The 21,519-nt window shown below is 39.9% G+C and overlaps 2 long non-coding RNA genes across 6 annotated transcripts in view; one reads left to right on the top strand and one right to left on the bottom strand.

Annotated features, from left to right (window-relative positions):
- Window positions 1-21,519, bottom strand: part of LOC140696348 (uncharacterized) — a 314,939-nt gene that overhangs the window by 87,274 nt on the left and 206,146 nt on the right. The window lies entirely within an intron of this gene.
- On the top strand, window positions 11,858-20,963 carry LOC140696349 (uncharacterized). Its single transcript, XR_012072548.1, has 4 exons — window positions 11,858-11,974; window positions 12,054-12,275; window positions 19,307-19,480; window positions 19,968-20,963. It is a non-coding gene; the product is annotated as an uncharacterized lncRNA (long non-coding RNA).

The raw sequence follows: 21,519 nt of genomic DNA, 5'->3' as shown, positions 1-21,519 counted from the left end.
TAGATACTGCAGCTGGGAAGAATGCACCCAATACTCATACAACGTTCAAAGTTGCAGTGCTGTCAGTGCTGTAGAGGAGACTCTGCTGTGTTGTGCTTGGCTATCTAACGACCATCAACCATTCTTAATTTTCCTGTGACTTTTTGAGGAATTTCTTCTTCCTATTTGTGGGCAGTTTGAATATGTCAGTTACGTGTCTTGCCCTGTCTGAGCTGAAGGCCAGGCATGGAACTTGAGACTAGCTGATTGGTCTTGCCTGGAACCTTGAGCTGACTGAGTCAAGAAAATGGTTGTCTGAAGCTCATTCACTTCATCATTTGGACCGAGGAGTTGGTTGAGTCACTGAGCTGTCTTGGTTTGTGATTCTGCCTGTTCTTTCTCAAAGGCTAGTTTCTCTTCCTCCCTCCCTCCTTCCCTTCTCTTCCCTTCCCTTCCCTTCCCTTCCCTTCCCTTCCTTTCCCTTCCCTTCCCTTCCCTTCCTTCCTTCCTTCCTTCCTTCCTTCCTTCCTTCCTTCCTTCCTTCCTTCCTTCCTTCCTTCCTTCCTTCCTATCTTCCCAAATAAAATTGTAATATATTTAAGTATTCAATGTGACTTTATATACATACGCATTGTAAAATGATTCCACAACTGAGTTAATTAGCACAACCATCACCTCACTTTCTTTTTTTTGGTGAGAATGCTTAAGATTTATTCTTTTAGAAAATTTTAAGTATACTATACAGTATTATTAACTATAATCACCATGCTGTATATTAGATCCTCAGAACTCATTCATCTTATAACTTAAAGGTTGTATCCTTTTATCAACCTCAAAGCCCTTTCCAGTTTCAACACCTGGTATCTCCTTAATAAATAACATTTTTATCAAAATTTATCTTGGTATTTGAACTCTTTGCAAATACAGTGGAAATTCTTTTAGTAAATACAATGAGCAAAACCAGACAACTAGCCTCAGAATACTCAGGAGGAGAATAATTTATCGCAGATGATACTTTATATTATAAAAGATCAACAAGGGAATAAAAAAGGGAGGTAAATATTAGAGGCAGGTTGTTACTCGTAAGTCCTCTGGGTCCTCTCCGGCGGTAATGGTAATGCTAGTGTATTCAGGGCAGGCTCACGTTTGGCCCGTCCTTCTGTTGCCAGCTCATGGGATCAAGTGCTGCAAATACTATCTGGGAAGATTCAATGAGCATTAGCTGACCTTTAGTCACATAGGTCATACAGACGAAGATGGCGCCAAGGCAGGTAAAACAAGGAGGCTCCCACAGACACACAGGCTACAGAGCTCACGCAGCAGGAAATGCAGACTCAAGATCCAAGTGTGGGGTTAAAAAGGGCAGGTGCCCAGGTGCACAGGTGATATAAAGTGTACTCGAGAGTCTAAGGCAGACTTTGCTGATAAAACCACAAAAGGGGAAAAACCACACACACAAGAAGTGGTTCCTACAAAAGTCAGAAAAGTGATGACTTTTGGAAGGGAAGGTGGGGCCGTGGTTGGGTTGGGGACCAGCAGATCCTCTGGAAGGCTGGCAAAAGTGTATATCTTAACCTGTGTAGTTATTATGAGGGTGTTCACCTCGCCTTATTATAACCCACTAAGCTATTTAGTTGTTTTGTGTGGTTTTCTGCATCTATGTTTTATTTTATAATAAACAGGTAAAAAAAAAAAAAGAGTCTAAAGCAGAGCATCTGAGCACCATGTGTTGCACATCTAGGCAAAGGCACAGGTGCTGGAGTGTCACTTCCTCCATTTGAATCCACACTTCTCCACTTGTTAGTGTTGTGACCTAGGCAAATTCTATAACCCCTCACCTCTTTGAGCCTGTTTCTTCATGCACAATTATAATACCTACCTTAACAAGTGTTTACTGAGGATTAAATGAATTAATATAGATAGAGTGCTTAGAATACTGCTTGGTGCATAAAAAGTGTTTAATAAATATGAACTATTAAGAGGCATTGGTAAATATGAGTGGGATTCAGCAGTGAGCTCCTCCAGGCACTTGACCTGGAGGGCAGGTAGGAGGAACAAAGAGAACCTAGTGGGAATCAACAGTGAGCTGGTGAGGATCCAGGAAGGCTCACCTCCCCAGTTCAAGCCTGAATTTGGGGACAAATAAATGTGGCATAATATACCCTGAAGGAAAACTTGCAGAAGCCACATGAAAGATCTAGATATACCTCTCATTCTACACCCTCCCCCACTTTTTTCTATTAAAAAAAATTCTGCTCCACTACAGTGGCAGGCAAATCCTTAACCTTTGTTCTCTCTTCCATAAAATAGGCACATTCTCTGTGCAAAATGAAATTACCTGTATGAAAGCATTTTGTACACTTTTAGAAAGTTTGTATTATTCAAGACCCTTTCAGTTGCAAAGGTTGGAAACTCAACTCAAACTAGCTAAGAAGGTAAGTGGAGTTAATTGGCCTCTGAAGCAGGACAGGATATTGGGCATTTCATGGAAAGGGGGCAGGGTGGGGGTGGGGTGGGGGAGCTTTTGGGATGGAAAGCCCAAAGAAGGGAACTATGAAAGGCAAGCTAGAGTTAGCACAGTGCACCACAAACAAAGGCATTTTGTGTTTTCTGATTTTCTGTCTCTGAGATGATTCACCGCCCTTCTACCCCGCATTAATGTGAAGTGTGTTGAGCAGCAGTAGTAGTTATATGCCTATGGGATACATATTAAGCCTAGATTTTCCTACTGGGAACACAGACTTCTTGCTGAATTAAGCCATTTCACCACTGCTGCACTGCATTTCTTCACCATTACCCTTTTGGAGCACTCTAATACCGCCATGACTGAGAAATTACTTTTCCACATACCAGCTTCATGTGCACATGCTTTTTAACAATCCTGAAAAGAGCTGGTAACTATCTCTGTTACTATAAGGGCGAGAGGTGAAAGTTGAATTCAACGGGCATTCATTTGCTTCGTAAGTCTCCCGAGCGTGCTCACAAATACCAAGAAGTCAGTGAGGCTTCGGGAAGAAAGCGTGTGTTTATCAGATGTTCTTGCCCAGGCGCATAAACAAATAGAACTGGGACTATGGCGATGATAAATGGGTATGTTTCTGGAAATTTAAACAGGAGTGTTCTTCGGTGAGCAAAAGACTTAGGCTGGGAATTGATAACCCTTTGAGGGTCACTGCAAACATTAGCTATGGAAGGGTGAATAATAACATATATAAAAACCAAAGATGAACTGGTATTCAATCCAAGTTTAGCATTACAACAAAGAGTGCCTCCTCTTCTCCCCTAAATTTCTTTACTTATCCTAAGTTTCTGCCTATTTTAAAGACTATTCTTTCTAGTCTATATACAATTGTATTGATAGAGTTTTAGCCTTTCATTTTCTTTACATTCAGAATTTCTGTTGCTAATATGATCCCCACCTTACATATAAAGAAACTGACGCACAGAGAGGTTAAGTAACTTCACTAAGCTTGCAAAGCTCCTTAGTGGCAGAGCCAGGATGTGGACCAGGGCACATGCTCTGAACTTTTCTACTTTGCTGTGTTGTCACTAAATTCAAGGAAAATATTTGAAATTTAGTGCATGGTCAAATTCAACTCTTGCAGGAGAGTTTTTGTGTGATCAGACAGGATCATTATATTCAGCCATTTGTTAAGTGTAGCAACAAGATTATAATTTTTTGAACATGGATGTGCTCTGAATACAGGGATAATCTGAGTGCTAGAACTGTCTCTCATCTTCTTATTCGCTGTGTGAATACAGTGTACTCAGATTCTTCACTTTCAACGAAGGGAACATACTACTTTCTTGACATACCTCGAAAATTATTGGGAGAAAAAGAGACAGGAAGTGTGAATTGAGGAAGCATTAAGAAAATTGGCACCATGAAAATGAAGCAAATTGCAACCCACACCAGCTTCTCACGATCTTTTGTCGTCTCATTTTCCTGGTTTTGTCTTGTCTAATTTAGATCATTAACTCTCCAGTCAGAAACTGTCACCTCTTTATACAGAGTACTAAGACTGGTGTCACTATGTAATAAAACCGCAGGCAGCAGCAGCGAAGGTCTGAAATTAAATCCACAGAGCTAAGGTGAAAGTTATATTGAGTGCTAACTTTAGTTCATTATGGCAAAGTTAAGATAAAGGCTTTTATTTCCTTCATTTTCCTAAACCTAATGGAATGTAGCAATTAAGAGAACGTGGTCTAGAGTCAGATTTCCTAGGTAACAATTCTGGCTTGGCCTCTTAGCAATTCTATAATGTTTTGAACAGACCATATTTTATAGATTCCAAGGAACACAATATTGTACATTTTCACATCTCAGAATTGGGATTACTGATACAAAGAACAGTATTTGCAGTCACCATTGGTTATGTGTCAGCTGAGACAAGGCTGCATTGCCTGAGCACAGACACACACTTAGTCATCACTGTTCCCATTGTTACCATTTTACTAGAAGTATGGGCACTGCTCTTACTGCACATGCTGAGTTAATTTGCCATTTAAGTTGTTTTCAGAAAGATTACACAATGCATTTGGCTCTAAGACAAAAAGATACTGTATACACAGAAACAGAGCAATGGGGCTTAAATTTGATATTTATGAAGCAAATATTCATCATTACAAGAAGGAGTATCATGCCAGGAAAGAAAAAGATACAAAGAAAAAGTTACAAGTGCTTTATGATGTTCAAAAGAGGAAGATCCCCACAGGCAGCTGAAAGTGTGTTCATTTCGTTGCTGAGGTGCAGCAAAAGGATAACATCACACACCAGGTCATGCAACCAAACCGAACTCAGGAGAAATTCCACATTCCTTGGTATAGTGGAAAAATATTGCAAAGGCAGTTTTTGGAGGTATGATACAAGAGCGCTTTCAACAAGTATAAAATACAAATTGGAAGTGACAGGAAAACATTACATCATAGTGTGTTTGGCAGCATTTTCCCTCTTTTATATTTGTATATTTAAAAAAAGTCACAGTGTGCTGATGGTCTCCTTGAGATGACGAAATATAGAATCTGTCTCATAGGCTGTGTGATGATTCAATGGAATAACATAGGTAAAGGATTATTGCTGTTTGATACACAATAGTGTGTAATACACATTGGCCATTTTATTAACATCATCAAATGACAGAGGTCTTCATTTTCATATCTGCTCTCTAATAGATTAATGGGGATTGGAAACAATTCAAGTGGGATACATTCCATTTGAACATGAAATGTGGTTTTGTGATCTTGGGGAGAACAGGGGAAACTTTAATAGGTGATGTTAGGAATCCTGCCAGGTGCTTCGCAAGTCAAACGGATGAGCGAAATGGAAGGCATCATAGGCTGCCCAACGTGGGACGGCTTTTCCTGTCTTTGACTGGTGGTTTCTCTGGTGCTACCTTAAGAAATTGCTACCCAGCAACGTGACGGACATGTTTCCTTCAGCTGTGTTTTCTTAGCCAAGAAAATTGGAGGCATTTCTATGTACCACCTTAGTGTTTTTATTCAAAAAGTGTGGTGTTAATTTCAGTGTACCATTTCACACACAAAAATTCATAGCTTTAGAATTTGTGACTTAGCAGCTCCTTGGAGCTGCAAGCACATTATAAGGACTTTATTGAAAAGTTTTCAAGTAAATAAATGTGGGTTTTAGCTCAGTGAATTTATACAATGTTCAAGTACATAGCTGAATTCAACCTCTGAATTTTAATTTTCATATAACTCTAGCTCTTGCATTCTTCAAAACATAAAAGGAAGACTTTATAAAGTCATGAGTGATGCTAATTGGGCTGTGATTTTTTTCAGGATCCATTTCTCGGTAAGAAAACACAACATTTTGAGAGACTTCTTTCCCAAAGTGTCTCTTAGATTATGTTCAAGTCTTTTTAAAAAGTTAATTCTTGTTTTTTTCTAACAAATTAACTTTTGAAGTCTGAAATATCTGTTTGAATATACTTGTCTTTTGTTAATCAAGATAACTAAATATATAAAAACGGACTAAGTACATATCAGACACCAACCCTCTCTCACATACATTTTTAAGTTACTTTTTGTGAAAGAAAAGCAGAGATTATGTGTACTTGATCTTTACAACTTTTATTATTTTGAGAGTGCAAAGATGATACCATATGACATTTGAGGTCTTAGGAATGAAAATCTCTCTTATGGCTGGGGAATTACTGACATTTTAGTTCAAAAATAATTCTGGGTTTATTCATTTGGCCAAATTAACTTGTCTTGTTTTTGCATGATAATTTTGATTGCTGCACTCCAATTTCTTTTTTTGGCCCTGAAGTCTATCTAGAAATGTTCTGGCTATTGAGCCAACAATAACTGTGCCATGAGACAACTGCTCTAGCTATCAAGTTACTAATCCTGATACAGCGCCTCTGGACAAGAGGACTTTCGTGTGTGTGTGTGTGTGTGTGTGTGTGTGTGTGTGTGTGTGTGTTTATGTGACTGTAAGTTAACTTGGTGTGTTCACTTATTTAAGGCTGCTTCTTTGCTGCCTTAAATTTGTTCCTCTGTGTCCAAGTAAGGACTGCCTTTTTCAGTGAAGTACGTACTCAAGAAGAATCTTCCATTTTTCACCTTCAGTGTGTTTTCCCAAAGGGTCAGACAGATAAGAGGAATGGACATGACTTCTGAATGTGGAATGCAAAAAAAAAAAAAAAAAAAGATGTAAAACTAATCAGTGATGGTAGAACTTTTTCCAGAATGTTGCCTTTCACTATTAAATATTTCATATGAAGTACTTTGACTAGTTACATAAATCACAGAATGGACAGGAATTCTAAGAAATCAACGATTCAAGTGCTTTATTGTCTCTATGTGTTTGATAGTATACCCTATTTTTGGAAGTCCCTTTTAAGCTCTGGGAACGTAAAACAATTACCTTTCAAACCACTGAAGGTGCAACCTGAATATAGTTAACACCTCATCTGGCTTCCACGGTGTAAATTAGCTTTGTCTACAGGCCATCGGGAACATTTAATGTTCCTTAGTAGTGAATCATCAACATTCCCAAATTTGACTAAGTGTAACAAAAGACAAGCAATGTCATAAAAATTCTTAAATGCAATTAGGAAGCAGGGCATTATTTTTATGATTTTATTACAACATGCAATATGCTTTTCCCTGATCCTCAAGTTGATCAGTTTCTGCATTATTCTTCTTCAGAAGAGCACTCTAATAATATAAGGAATCAGTTCCCGTCCTCCCCACCCAACTGTCATGTCAAATGCACAGGCATTGACAGGAAATCCAGGGGCCCTCAAATATTCCTCCATCCACCCACAGGTCTTCTGCTGGGAAGGAGACAGAAGAGCACATTAGGAAGGGAGACACGGTCTCCAAAGCTCTGCACAGAAATGCCCCACCCGGACAATCTTCTAGTGGAATGCTTGAACAATACATGGATTTGACATTAGAATGAAGATATGGTTAGCTCTCTTTATTAACTGAAGTCAAAATCTTTTTCTTTCTCTTCCTCCTTCCTCAGTTTTTCCCTTCCTCTTTCTCTCCTTCCTCTGTTCATCCTTCATCTGTTTCTCGCTACTTTTGGTCTCCTTTTCTATCTCGGTCTCCCACTGTCCTTCTTCCTCCATCCTCTCTCCATGCACTCTCCCTTTGGAAGCACAGATAATCTCTGACAGATCAATGCACACCTAATCCCAGTTCTCCATCTCTGGCCCTGATCTCTTTTCACCTCTGATCCACTACTTCCTGCTGCGCACCGGACACATATAGCCATGGTTCTTTAAATCTTGTAGATTCCACTTGCCTATCAAACTCATCTTCCTCCTCATTCCTCAAACCAGCTCTTGATCCTCTCTCTCCTGTTTCAGTGAATATTCTTACCAATCTTTCAGTTATCTAGGCCTCAAACCTTGCAGGAATCTTTGATTTTGTCCTTATCTTTTCCTCCTGCATCCAATCAGGCAAGAGTCTTCCTGACTCTCATTTTGTTAGACCCTTAAACTTTCATTTCTGATATTAAGTAGTAGACCCTTATCATCATTCATCTAAATTGGTCTTTTTACTTCCTTTCTCTGGTCCTTACTGATCAATCCATCCTTCACACCATATCAAGATACCTATGATACCACAAGCTTCCTAAAATACCACAATGATCAGTTCCTGTCTTATCAAAAACCTTAGATGAGGGCCTGGAATAGGCAAGATAATCAGAGAGATGAAAACAGAGCTGAGTGTGTATAACACTAGATATATCAGTGTGGGTTAGTAGTGGTTTACACTGCAAGATATCAAATATAATTCAGACAATGTAGTACTTGAGCAAGGATGGACAAATAGATTTGAAACAGATGAAAAAAATGGCAAAGCAATGAGAGTCTGGTATGATTAAAAAAAAAACCTCTTTCAATACGTATAGACATAAGAGAATGAACTTACATGTATATAGTCCTTTGATTAATGAAAAGATATTGCCACAGTGCAGTGAGGAAGGATTTTTTTTTCAATAAATGGTGCTGGGTCAGTTAGATATCCACGTGGAAAAAAAATTAAATGTTGACTGTTCTCTTATATATGTAACAAAAATAATTCTACATGGGAGGTGGAGCTAAATGTGGAAGATAAAACAACCAAAGGGACACACAAAAATCATTCACTGAAGAGGAAAATATCAATAAATCAGATTGCATTAAAACAAAGAAACATAAGGAAATGAAAATGCTCACCACAGAGCTGAAGATGTTTGTAATACACCTGATGAAGGAGTAGCATAGAATACAAAACCAACTCCTAAAATAATAAGAAAACAGCAAGTAGCCTAATAGAAAAATAGTCAAAGACTTTAACAGGTACTTAATAAAAGATGATCTATAAATGGCCAATAAACATATGAAGAGGTGTAAATCTTATTAGACACTAAGAACTGCAAACTAAAACCAATGAAATACCTCTACACATCCAGCAGGATGGCTGGCATTTTAAAACTCGTACCATACCAGTGCTGGGAGGGACGTGCTGGGAGGTAGAACTTTTATAATCCCTGGTGAAAATGCAGAATTTATATAATTGCTTTGAAAGACAGTCTGGCAGTTATCAACTTAAGCTGAGTGTGTGCACACCCTCTGATTCATCAGTTCCACTTGGGCAGATAAATACCCAACAGAAATGGGTAATGTATGCATTAAAAGATCTGTACAAAAATATTCATAGCACCGCTATTAATAGTAATAGTCCCAAATTAGAAAGCTACCTCAATACCTGTCAATAGTAAAATAATAAATACATTTTATTTTATTTCTTGATATGCGTACATTCTACCAACACTCTTTCGAAGTCAGTGGCTTCCAGAAGACACTTTCTTTGTACTCACTTTGTGTCTCCCTGACTCCTATGCATGGTGGGTCCAGTGGAATTCATGCTCTTAGGGTATCACAAACACTATATGCAAATGGGGTGGTAAGGAATAGTAAACACACGCATTTTATCAATCTCTTCTGCTCACACACGTGCTCACTGTTTTACTGGAATTCACTTACAAGACACAAGTTCAAAGATAAAATTCTTAAGAATTTTAACAGTACAGCAATAAGCTAGACATGAGCCCTTCTGAGTGAGGGGCATTCCCATCAAACCAACCCTTCATGTTAATCATACTTCAAGAAAAAGTTTATTGAAAGCAAAATTAACAGGTAAGTATCCAATGCTGGCTTCTTCACTGCCTAGCAAATAAAGTCAACATTCCTTAGGCTAAAATAGTTTTAAAATGTTTGCCTCAACTCTAGATTTCTCATCCCTCATTGCTCTCCTCACATACCAACTTTATCCTCAGATACTGACTCATCTCAAAACCTGAGATTCATCTTTCACCACTTTCTCAACTCCTCACAGCAGGTTTGGTTGCCTTAATTTCCCAAATGCATCTGCTTTCCGGTAGAAATTGATTGCGCTCATCTAAGGCCCATGGTATCTGGGCTCCTACAATAGGCACCTGATCTAGTAAACCAGCAGGACACTAAAAGCGAAATGAAAGCCAATAGCCAGGGTTGAGGGTCAGAGCTCCCATTCACTCATCCTTCAGGAACCTCTAGTCATTCTCCAACCAGCAGTCACGAGGTCCTCCCCACACACCTCTCCATCCTCATCTCTCTCACTCTCTCTCTCCTCCTCACTCACTTTATCCCAGCTTTTCTGACCCTCTTAGGATTGATTCATGGCTTTTACATTTGGTAGTTCCTCCATCTAGAATGCACATCTTTGCGTGACTATTCCCTTTCTGTTAGAACTCAGATCAGAAGTTGCCTCCTTGGAGAAGCCTTTGCCTACTGTGAAATGTAAAGTAGCTTTCTCCCACCAATCTTGGTATTGTTACCATGGCATCACATTGATGTATGTGTTTACTGTTTAATGTCTGGGTTTTCTTTCTAGAAAGTCAGCTCCAGGCTGTCTTGTTCATGGTTGTACCCCCAGGTCAAAGAACAATGCCCAGCACATAGTACATGCTTAAAAGTATTACAACTCATCACTTGCTTTTGGAAGTGTAATTGAAGGCTCTCCTCATTCCCCTGGTTGGTTTTGACTTTGTCATTTATTTTTCCCACTGATGCTCCTCAGCCAGCCAGCCAGCAGGGTTTTATTTTGGTGAGGGGATATTAAGGGATGTGGGGCAGGAAATCGGGGCTCTGGGCGATTGGTGGGAAGATGGGGAGGAGTTACATATACTCTGGAGGGAAATTTTTTTTCTGGGAAAGAGAAAAGTGGGTTTAAAGTAGATTTTGGAGATTTCTATTGTCCAATATGCCATCCAGCCCTCTCTCTTCCTCAGAAAACCATCAGTAAAGTCTATGTGGCTCATGAAGCATTGGTAAATTGGGGGGAGATGAAGATTGGTATCTTAGCAGCAGCCTTCTAAAATTCTTGGGATTCTCAGAATTAACCTTACATTAAGGCAAAATTCCAGGTTGGGGGAGGATATGCACATTATGAAGCTGTAAGTGACCATGAGAAAGAAGATGCTGAGCAAAGCAAGAAAGGCCTGAGTTTAGACCTTGGTTACATACTCTGTGCAGGTTATATCTTGGGACCTGAGTCTTCTCATCTGTGAAGGACTTTTGCATGGATGAAGAACTGTAAGTTAAAAAGATTATGCAAATGCAAATGTATTAAGTTTCTTACCCTAGGTCCCCAAATCATCAGGACTTAACCCTTCTGAGGCATAGCCTTTCATTTTCTCTAGGGTCATGGGACTGCAACTCCCAATGATAAATTTAGATCCTTAAGTGTAGATCTAGGCACAGAACCCTGTCCAGCTGGGAATCTTGGGATCCAGAGTGTAAAATAAAGGTGGGTTCCCCCATTCCAGCCAGGAAGGAGAAGGATTAGCAGAGCGCCAAGACTACCAAAAGTCAGGGCAGCTTCTCAACCCCAGGCTGCCTGGGATCTTGTGAAAGCAGTCAGGCATTTCCCGCTTTGATGCTGAGGGAACTCTCATCTTGCTTCTTAAACCCTTTCTGCCTGCATTCCTTGTTTTTATGGCTTGGTACTCTGGAGGTTTAAAGGTAGCTATTGATTATATATAATCTTATTTTATGGTCACAGTGTTTCTGCTTATCACTTTTTTTTTTTTAATGGAGGTACTGGGGATTGAACCCAGGACCTCCTGCAAGCTAAGCATGCACTCTGCAGCTGAGCTATTACCACCTTCCCTCAACTTTTCAATAAGATTATCAAATCTTGAAGAATAAAAAAAAACTACCATGCATTCATTAATTCAGTAAAACTAAGTTAGAAACAATGTGTGTAGGCTGGAACCAGAATGCCAGGTTTAAATGCCAGCTTACCACGAAACAGCTGTGCAACCTTTGGCAAGTTACTAATCCTTTCCGTGCCTCGGTCTTTTCTTCTTTAAAACAGGGATAACCATCATATCTAGCTGGCAGGGTTATTTTGAGAGAGAACAGGTTTTAATGATGAGTTGTAAGCCCTCGATGCATGCCAGCTATTATTAAGGAACCTTACGATGTGGCAGGTGCTGTGTTATCCTTACATTATCTAAGTCACTCCTCACAATAGCTCCTATTAATGTTATGATCATCCCCATTTTACAGATGACAAATCTGAGAAGTGAAGCTCTCTGCCCAAGGTGACACTTCGAGGACATCGTGGATCCAAGGTTGAAATCCTTGTTGGTCTGACGAGAGCTCCTGTTTTCCATGACGTATTACCATTACCTCCTCGCCTGTGGAGTTCCTGAATTCAGAGCTGGGCACCCAGATGCTCCCTTACAGAACCATGTGTGTGGAGCAGACGGATTCTTCCAGAGTTTCCAGGTTTGATTTCGGTCTCATCACAAGCCCAGGGTTGTTCCCAGAGCTAACTCATGTCATGGTTTCACAATAGAGAGCTGAGTGCAGAGGCTGTGTTGAGCCATTTTTTTCCTCCTTGTCATTTAAGGTCAGGATTGGGTACAGCATGTTGAAATATATATTGTTCACAGCCTTTTTCTGTTCACTGAGCTTTCCAATTAGTGTCCACTTAAATGGATGCTGGGGAGAATTTCCTACAAGTCATGGTGTCATGTTGAATTGTGGTGATTATGAAGGCTACAGTGACAGGAAAGACTTAAGATTTTTTTTTTCCTCTCCTCAAGTTGCTTGGTAAAAACTGGCTGTGAAAAATAATCCTTAAATTAAGAATTCCCTGATATAAAAGGACATTAAGCCTTTTTTTCCTTTTTGCCATGTTGTTGGTAAAAGTCCTTCTAATTTCAGTGTTCCATTTCCTTGAGTTTTGTTTTAAAGATTATAGTTGTATATGGTTCCCTCGGGGTAATGTTATATTGATTATCAAATGTCTCCAGTGCATTTCTGCTCTCCGTCTATTTAAGTATAGAACAAAACAGTGTGGGTTTTCTATCTTTCATTCCAAATGTCATTTGCTGTGAGCTATTTTCTTGTACTCTGTTGCTTTCTTTCCCTTTTGTTTATCTTATTTTGCATACGCTTTTACTTTTTACTAAATTGGTTATAATATGGGATTATGCTGTGTTCTGAGGGTGAATTTCAATACTGGGACTGACATTTTATTTTGTGACAGAAAGATTAGGGTATTTTTTCCCCTTTTATTCTCCTTCAAAAAAAAAAAAAGAAAGAAAGAAAGAAAGAAAGAAACAAATGCCCCAGTCAATGAATAATTTAAGTCCTTGAATTCTGAAGAACATATTTGAACATTTCATGGTACAGGCATCTTTATTTTATGTTTCCTTCCCCAAGGCAGGAGAGGTACCAGGTATTATAATATGAACTCAATCAGTCATGTCCTTTCCCCGGGCTTCGTGGTGATGAGAATCTCACCTCTAAGAGGATTTAATTCATGGACAGGAAGAAAATTCAAGGAAGCTGCTGTCACCCTTATTTAATCTCCATTGCAATTTATGTAAGTGTAGGAGTACAGACTTGCAGCATCCCTTGTGCTAAAATCAAAAGGGTGGGTTTTCCTATGAAAATACCGCTGTCACTGGAGTTTGTCCACGGATCGGCAGGTTGTGATCAGGGGGTTAGAACCAATTCTCTGTCTAGTTCCCTGCCAGCTCTACTAACAGCTCAGTGGTAGGCATGGGGCAAAGGGGTGTTTCTAACTGCTTTGGTTCTATTCTTTGGCTTAATTTTATCCAGATCCCTGTGGCATTCCTGGCTATGTCAGTGGGAAAAAAGAGTCTGTGAACATCAAAGAAAAGTGATGATTTTGCTTATCAGGAATTCAGAACATATCGGGAGCAGAGGATAACGGATGCTGAACTGTATCTCCTCCCAAGTTTCAAGGCTGCTTCAGGGTGTAGCAACTCACTAGTACAGCTAGTCTGCCTTCTAGAAATGAATTGGGCTTCTCTGTAAGTTGGTTGTTTGGAATGCAGGAGGGTAATAATCTATGAAAAAAACATCAAGAGTACTGAGAACGGCTAGCCCATTCACATCTATTTAACCGACAACGCAATTGCAGTGTGGTGTAATAGTGCTGAAGGTGCCAACAACAGTCGACATCTGGAAATGTGTTAACTCCATTTGTGGCCCTGGTTTTAGGATCTAATATTTCTCCTCCACCCCCACCGATGCCACCACTTCCTCAGCTTACCACATAGAGACATTTATTTCTCCATCTCATGCCTTCAAACTCCTACATTTACTCTTTCTCAATCCTTTCAGATGTTCAGTGTGCCACCTTTCTATCAAGCCAAGGCACTCACTTTTGCTAACCTTTTTACCTGGAATCTCCCCCATCCATTCTCCTCTTGACTAACTCCTAACTGTCCTTCAGTCTAGGTGTCACCTCTTTGCAAAAGTTCCTCCTTCTCATGCTTCAGTTTGTTTTATGCCATATTCAAACTGCCCTGCACTTCTGAGAGTATAATTAACCTAAAGAAGAGAAGATGGCCAGTCCAGCCTTCATACTAACATGGAGGAACAAATGCTATTTCCATTCGTCTTTGCTGGTACTTGTCCCTGGGGAGCACTGGCCCTGCAGATACGTCCAAAAATGCTCTTCTACTCTCCTGACAATGATGGTGAGATTCCTCCGGGAACTTTATGTGTCTCTGAAGAAGATGACACCTCCAGCACCAGTGCAAAGCTCAGTCACAACTGCCCCATTTTTGGCTCCCAGGGTTTCCCTCCCAGGGAAACGGGAGGTCCCACAAACACTGGCTCATGACTGATCCTGTTCTACCCCTCACAGATCCAGACTACCCTTTTTCTTCTTTCCAGTTGAGCAGTGTATTAGTTTTCTTGCACTGCTATAACAAGTAAGCACAAAATGGGTGGCTTAAAAAAAGAGAAATTTATTCTCTCACAGTTGTGAAAGATGGATGTCTGAAACCAAGGTGTTGACAGGGCTGTGCTCCCTGTTAAGGCTCTAGAGAAGAATCCTTCCTTGCCTCTGGTAGCTTCTGGTGGTTGCTGGCAATCCTTGGCATTCCTTGGCATATAGATGAATTATTCTAATCTCTGCCTCCATCTTCACATTGCTTTCTGCCCTGTGTGTCTGTCTCTGTGTCCCAATTTTCCTCTTATAAAGACACTAGTCCTGTGGGATTTAGGGAATATACTAGTCCATTATGACCTCGCCTAAACTTGATTATCTCTGCAAAGAACTTATTTCCAAATAAGGTCACACTCGCAGGTTCCTAGTGGATGTGAATCTGAGGGGACACTGTTCAATTCAGTGAAAGCAGTTTCCTCTTCAATGCTCAAACTCCAAATAGTCTTATTATATCACTTTTCCTCACAAAATGGGGATAGCTTCCCACACTCCTAAAGAAGGTCACTCCCTGCAGTTCCAAGGTGACTCATCCTCATAAAGAAGATTCCCAACCAAGCTGGGAGGTAAGAAGGCAACCAGAGGACAACATTTAAGGAGGTGCTCACCCTCCGTGTATTTCAGGCACCGGGTTGTACTTACATGAGAGTGGTTGCCTCCTTGAATTTGGGGCATAGGTCTCTTCTTGCCTCACCCAAGTTTCAAGCTTGTCCCAAGGCAACACAAGGACTGCACCCATGAAAACGGCGGGTGGGTTGAGCAACCTTCCTGGCATCTCTGTCAACAGAATGAGAATAAAATCTATAGTTGTCATCTGTGGTACTACACCCTGAGACATAATGGTAATAAATGATGGAGTAGTTCCTTAGCACTGAGCTAAGGTCTCTTTACCTCATTTACTCCTCACACCTCTAAGAAAGTGTTAATATTGTTCTCATTTTATGGATGTAGAAACAGGTAACTGCAGTTCTCTTTCATCTCCTAACACTTTGACTGCCGCAGTACCTGCCACAGCAGGTGTTCAAACAATGTTCCAATGAGAAAGCCTGGAATTTTTTGAAGAATTTTTTTGTTCCTCTGACAACTAATCCAAGTGGTTACTTTGTGTATGAGTCCACTCAGGCTGCTATAACAAAATGCCATACTCTGGATGACTTAAACAACAGAAATGTCCTCTCTCACAGTTTGGAAGCTGGAAAGTCCAAGATCAAGGTGCTGGCCGGTGCAGCCTGGTCAGACCTCTCTTCTTGGCCTCCAGATAGCCACCCTCTCACCAGGCCCCCACAATGCCTTTCCTTGGTGCACGCACAGAGCGAGAACAAGGTGAGAATCTGTTGGGTCAGATCCCTACCCTTATGATCTCACGCAACTTTAGTTACTTCTTTACTCCAAATACCACAACACTGGGGAATAGGGCTTCAACACATGAATTTTGGGGAGACACAAACACTGAGTTCATAATACTCCATGCCAGGTTCTATTACAGACAGTAGCATGCAGAGGTGCACAGGACAGCATCCCGTCCTTACGAAGCTTAGCTCAGTGCAGCATGTCTCAACTTGAGGATGAGGAAAAGGGAAGGAATATTAGTTACCTGTGGAACTTCTCACAAATTAACAAACAGCCACTCTAGGAACCCTTAGATTTCTCACCTTACAATTTTTTTTCACCTTACAATTGATTACCCAGAGAGGTATTTCATTATTTGAGTCCCAAATATCCTAGTGCCCAACCACAAGAATGCTGTTATGCAAAGTTCCCTCCCTGCCCAATAATTGAGCTGTGCCTAAGGGTCATGTAACCACTCTGAATCATGCTGTTTCCCTAATAAACACGAAGCAAGATTTTAGAACATCCTCCCTCTGAAATCCCTCTGCATTAATTAGACTTAATTGTGTAAAGTGATTTGAGGATTAATTTAAAAACTAATGCATTATTAACCTTCTAATAAATAATAATATTTAATATATGCTAATGAGGGCTCACATTTATAAACTATTCAATTTTTTAACACCACCTCTATAGTTTGTTACAAAATCTAATGAAAAAAAATTACCTATAAGAAACTTCACTCTTGGATCATGGTTCACTGTAGTCTACATCCCTGGTTCACTTTTTTGTTGGAAAAGAACTGGTAAGTGTATTATATTGAATAAATCAAAGAGAGAGAGAGAGGAAGTGGAAGTCATTTCACATTTCTAAGAATCTTTCTCTTCAGATCAAGAGGAGTTGGGGGCAATGGTCGTCTTGAGTTACCATTTAGCTTCCTAGAGTCACAAACTATTCCTTAGACTGTGAGTTTTCTACATCACAACGTGTCAGTGTCCAGCACACTGCCTGGCACAGAGGAGATGCGTTACAAATATTTGATGAATGAACAAATAAACAGATAGATGGAGAATCTGCTATTTAACCCTCTTCTTTCTCTATCCTGGTATTTCTCCAGTGTTGTTGGCTATGAAATTGGCTGCTCTCCCATCAGAAGTAGAAGGAAATTGTTCAGTGGCTTTGGAAAAGTGCCTAAAATATGATTACTTTCATTATATGGGGAGGTCTAAAAAGTGTGTAAATAAATACATAATGTACACACTATAACTTAGATTGAAAATTAAATTTCTTCATAGAGAGTTAATATTTTCTTACACTTCAGACTGGTTATCTGTTCACAATAAAGTTCTAGAATGCTGTTCCAGCATGTTTTCCCACAAAAATAACTTTTTCCCTACCTACTGGCCAGAAATGAAACATTTTGGCATAAAATAGTATGCAGAAGAAAAGCAAGATTTTTCTCTTTTGGGGGGATGGGGTGGGCATAGAGGATAATTGGTTTAGATATTAATAAACTGCAATATGCAACGAATCAACAACTTTATTCTCTTCTAAAATGTGCTTTTATTACTTGGCAAATTCAACTTGTATTTAATCAGACCACCAAATACTTCTTCTTATTGAAGGTGTTAGAAAGGTAATGTCCTTAAGAAATTTTCCTCAGGGAGTAAGTATTTGCAGGAAAACACTTGTAGTTATATCATACTTAATTTTTAAATAATGGGATAATATGTTCCTTCGCCCACCCCCAAGATACTAGAAATATTTAAAATAGGGTCACAAGATTGACTTTCCTTTAGATTTAACACCTACTGATGAGAAGACGAGCCTGAAACTAGAAAGGCAAAATTGTTTTGCCAATCAGAGATGTTTCAATTCCAGCTTAAGTTGTTTGGGACATAAAGTGCCTCAGTTACTGCTAGTGATTGATGGGGGTTGTTTTTCAAGTGCTAAACTGTAAAACTATTTTATATAGCTGAAAGATATGGTAATTTTTCCCTGCTGATTTGGAAAAAAAGTAGTTTGAAAAAATAAACTCTGAACTTGCAGAGTTATTTCTGTGGAAATGAAGAAAACAACTTAGGATATTAAGTATTAAAAAATTCACGCCCTGAATCTCGAAGCAATTGTAAAAAATGTATTCATATTCCTAGGTGGCGCATTTTTCTTTTTCTCCTTTTTTTTTTTCCTATAATGAGATGCATCAAGTTTATTTGGGTTAAGCAAAATTCTCCACTTTCAAAAGTATGCTAGAAAGAAGCTCATCTTCTATGTTAATGTTAAAAAGGCGAGCAAAAGCAATTTTGTGTTTTGAGAGACCTCTCAAGCACCACTGTGACCGTTTTAAAGAAGGAAAGGAAGATGAAGGCAATGATTTGACTGGGAGTTGCCTTCGCCTGCTGGGGAGGGCAGTAGCCATCATGACTCTTTTGTCAAACTGGACAGAATCCCATTCTGTTCCCTGTCCCCTGACCTTCTGCTCATTCTCAAGGTGCAATGCAGAACTCAGGAAAGCACTTGAACTATTTCAGTTTCTAGTACTGTGTACCTCAGAAGAGCTCTACCCTTAAAGACTTATTTTGGAGGAAGTACTGAAGGGTTTACAGTGAACATTCAAACATTCCAGGAACACTCTATAACTCTTTTTTGGAGCCTGGGCTCTAACCGGGGCCAAAACAGCAAGGAAGGTTTTCCTCTCACCTCCCTTTAGCAAGTATCGAGTGCCCAGGATGAACCAGGTGTGGTGTGATGTGCTAGGAACTGAGATTACTAAGGCTTGGTCACTAATCTTCCAAGGAAGGGTAGGGCAGGAATTCATCTGTGAAATGTGTGAAGCAGGGATAAGATCCTAGGGAGAGTTGGGGCTTGAGAAAGTGGAGGCTGCCTGCCAAATCCTTCAAATTCAGGTGCTTACCAATATTGTGCTGGACAAACAAACCAGTCAGTGATGTGATTTTTTTACCTCTGGGGTGACCATTTACAACTATCGATAGAGGGGCATGGGCCAAACAGTCAAGCAACTATCTCCAGTACAATATGTATGTGTGATAGCAAGTACAAGTGTAAGATTTAGTGCTAGAGAAGCTGGGAAGAGGCAATGGTTAGTTCTTTCTGGGGATTCTGCATATAATCTCAGAAAAAAAAAAGACATAAGAACTTTGTTTCTCTTTTGAATTAGGGACCAGACATGTGAGCAAAAATACCATCTTGTATTTTCCAGGGCTGATTTGGTGGCTCTGCTCTATGAATTCATCAAGAACCCAATATCCTTGCTCTGCTGCCCTACTACCCTTAGGGTATCACCCCCACCTTCTTTGTCCAAGGTAGTGCTACTGTGTTCCTGGCAGGAGGATGGAGGAGGGAAACAAAAGATGTATGTCAGCACTCACTTAAGGTAGGTTCCTGCAAAAGTCTGGTAGGTTTCCATGCAAAAATTATGTGTAATTATATCTCATTGGTCAGAATTTAGTCACATGGCCATATTCGTTCATAAGGAAGACTAAGAAATGTAATATTTACTCAGAGAAATCACATATCCAGTTAAAAAAAAAGTTCACTATTAAAGATAAGCAGCAATCAGAGGTCTCTCCCACAATCAAATAATTATATTGGGGAATCAGGATATCATCTAACTAAGTTCAAACATTCATAGAAAAGAGTAAAGGTAAGAGGATATTTTAGTAGTTTGCAGATAAAAAAACAAAAAACCAATTTACATTATTATCCTAAATTATAAGAAGTTTGGCTCCCTATTCATTTTACTGTAAAGCTTCCTAATATTTCTAGGCATTTCTCTCCTGAAGTATCACTGAAGGTCCCCAGGGGAGTATAAAAATGTCCACGAACCATTTCTTACCATCTCCCATGTTATTTCCTACTAGGGGAGCATAGACTGATGGTTTCCTTGAGGATGAACACCATGAAGACCACGCCTTCTGAACCTTTATTGCCTCCATCAGTGGATCCAGAAATCCACCATCAATGGCTCTGTATTCCTGCCTTCAATGGATATCAGTTGATTTATCCCAGCAACAACAGGTTCACAGTGGCAAAATCTCAATCAGAGCCCCTCACTCTGCCATGGCCCATAAAATACAGTCCTATGATCGAAATTCATTGTGTTAGTCGTAGCTGAATTTTCAATGGTGTTGTGTGGGAGGAACTAGTACTCTCACCTCACCCGTAGCTTTGATAGACAGACATATCCATGCTTCCAAACTCCTATCTTCTATACTAAGTTCCTGCCCAGGGGTCCTATTGCTTCTAGTTCGAATTTGCCTTGGGCCAGACCCTTACCAACTCACCTACTTATTTTAGTTTCTCTCAGTGCCTATGGAGAGGGGTCATGGACTCATGGATTCAGTCCCCTTGTCTTCGTAAGTTTTACTTGCTATTTATCATTTGCTTTTGCAGATAGTTACAAAAAAGAAGACAAGATGCTAGCCTGGTGCCATCCAATTATACAATGAAGGCATGGGGGTATATTGGGAAAGGCATGACAGAACTTCATGGGTGAGCAGAGTCTAAGCCCTGGGTTCAATCCGTGCCCTCTGACACTAGACATCGAAAAAGAAGATTCCAGAGGAACTAGAGCAAGGGGCTAGGAAAGAGCAGTCAGCAGGAAGTAGTGTGACCAGGAAAGGAAAGGTCTGTGACGGGGAGATGAGATATGATGGATACAGACAACGTACTGGAGAAGGACCCCTGCTGGGTGGTGATTATGCATCACAAGAGAAAGAGAGAGCATTTGGGAATGAGACCAGGGTCACCAGATATGAACGAATAACACTGACAGGAAAATTGGGAGATTTCCTGAGTGATTTCCTTCCTTGGTTTTTCCCAAGGTCAGTAATAACATAGCAGCATTTTGAAACTATTTCCACAAGTATTACTAATGATTATAATTCATAATTAGGTAAATTTTAATATAAGTTCTAAGGAAATGACAGTTTTTTTTAAACTATGGTATTAATCAACTACTTTTGAATATATTAGCTGCATTCTGGGGGGATGTTAGAAATTCTCACCACTCTCAGTATTTGCTTCTGTAAGTGTACATTGTGTCTGTTTTGGGTCTTTAGAATTTTAACCTTCTGATGGGGTTAATTAGCCAAGAAATTAATTACATTACATTCTGGAATAAAGGGATTGAATATGATTTCATTAGTCCATTCACACACGGTAGAATGGTGGCTGTCAGAACCCTGTTTTGTGGATAGAAAAGAGGGAGAGAGAATAGAGCATTAGCCGCAAAACAAGGTGCCCCAAAATATGATTACTGACAACTCGTGATTGCCGGCAAGATCACCACCACTCACAGGATGGTTTCTCAACAGGATCACAGAGTACAGAAACAGGGAACCCAACATTCCCTTAGATGACAGGTCTCAGTCCAGGCAAGCTGAGAAGGGTCTGAGAAGAGGAACTAAGGAT

This window comes from Vicugna pacos, chromosome 5 (assembly GCF_048564905.1).
Source record: "Vicugna pacos chromosome 5, VicPac4, whole genome shotgun sequence".
NCBI lineage: Eukaryota > Metazoa > Chordata > Mammalia > Artiodactyla > Camelidae > Vicugna > Vicugna pacos.
This window is presented reverse-complemented; position numbering and strand designations above follow the sequence as displayed.